Raw genomic sequence first — 1,767 nt, forward strand, 5'->3', positions numbered from 1 at the left:
TATTATTCTAGGTGCCTAGATTTTTTTGGTAGGTGGTAAGTAAATTTAAGACTTGTATAAACATACCAGGCATGCTTAGTTTTTTTTTCTAGATTAATTTTATTTCATCAGGTAAACTCCTAGGATTATTTATAAAAAAACTTGTTGACACCAAGATTTGAGTAGTTCATGTGATTTATAAACATGTCACGTGACTCAATGTTTTTTAACCTTTTACCAGTCAAATCTTAGCTAAACTCGGGCCACACAGTGAAACTTTTAAACCTAAAAAAAAATTTTATTTTTGTCCTCATCTTGTATTTCAGTTCAATATAGGTTAAAAAAAACCTATGAACTCAAAAGTATACCTATATTTTTCACCAAAAACATTGCAACCAAATTTGATATTGTTGTGATGGTATTACTATGATTGTACAATACAGATCCAAGAAAAGATTTTGCAACTTTTTTCATATAGGGGGAGATAATTCAGACTTCATTATAAGAATTCATAAGGTAAAATTTTTGTCACCACTCGAAGTAATGCATATTTTCATGGAAATTTTTGTTCCAGGTATAGAAATTCACATTTATTATTAATTAGATGTAAATTATTCATATATAATTACTTGAATCTAGATTTTCGAAACCACAATTTGCTCTGTATTTTTAAGAAAAGAAACCCTTAAAAAAAGTTTGTTTTTGCAGTGGTCTCTGAAAAAAACCTGAACTTATATAAGTGTTGTACCTTTCATGTTATTTGGTTTCTTTGGACCACAACAAACACAATGGGATTTCAATGAAAAAATGTTCATACATTATCAAATTTAAAAAATATTTTTTACTGATTCTGACTGTACGATATGACTGTGCTTATGACATCATAAATCCAAAATGGCCAATATTTGAAAATGAAACTCAGATGTTAAATGTCTTTTGACATAAGGTTTATTTTGGTATTATTTTTATAATCTTTCATGATGAGATCATTATGGTCCCTTGAGTCACCTCATCTGTTAACAAAAAAATCGTTGTTTCTGTGTTGATATTTTCATCATAAGTAAATCTGTTGTTGAGACAAAAGCATTATCTTAGGTTTCAGAGGTGTATATTATGATAAAGTTAAAACTAGCACTTTCGTAATGTTATTAGTAGCATATCTTTGGTTTGTGTAAAAGGTAAATTTGTTCCCTGATAATAAATCTAACACATATTTGTGTTATCCATACTTTTATACATGTTATATGACAAGTCGTTACTGGATGTATTATTTTTACAATTACAATGGAGTGAAAAACCAGTTTTTTCATAGATTTGTTATTTACATGAACACTGAAAATGTTGCATTTGTCTTTTCACTTCATCTGTTTGTTGACTAACTGTCATTATTCTCTCTTCTTCTACATCTATAATAATAAACATCTGATTGTAATAATAATAATAATATAATTATAATAATAAACATTTGATTGTACTGTTAGAGATGATATCTGTAGCAAGGCTAAATGTTGTTATAACTCTACTAAATACAGTTGTGATTAATATCCAAAATGTATTCAAGTATGAATGTTTAAAAGTGTGATGTTTTGAACAAAAACTATCATATTAATATATACAATCTATTAAGTATAGTTTTAAAGACAGACACCGAGGTTAGTGAACTTATCTTCTAGATAGTGGAAGAGGGAATTATAAGATTAAAAAAATTTGTTAATTATATGAAATTTTATAAATTTTGATTACTAAAAATACATTCAATTTTAATCAAATTATGTTATAAATTTATAA

The 1,767-nt window shown here is 26.5% G+C and overlaps 1 protein-coding gene across 5 annotated transcripts in view; it reads left to right on the forward strand.

Moving 5' to 3' along the window:
• Window positions 1–1,767, forward strand: part of LOC106458618 (cullin-2-like) — a 64,675-nt gene that overhangs the window by 52,721 nt on the left and 10,187 nt on the right. The gene's annotated exons all lie outside the window — the stretch shown is intronic.

Source organism: Limulus polyphemus, unplaced genomic scaffold, assembly GCF_000517525.1.
Source record: "Limulus polyphemus unplaced genomic scaffold, Limulus_polyphemus-2.1.2 Scaffold493, whole genome shotgun sequence".
NCBI classification, from domain to species: Eukaryota; Metazoa; Arthropoda; class Merostomata; order Xiphosura; family Limulidae; genus Limulus; species Limulus polyphemus.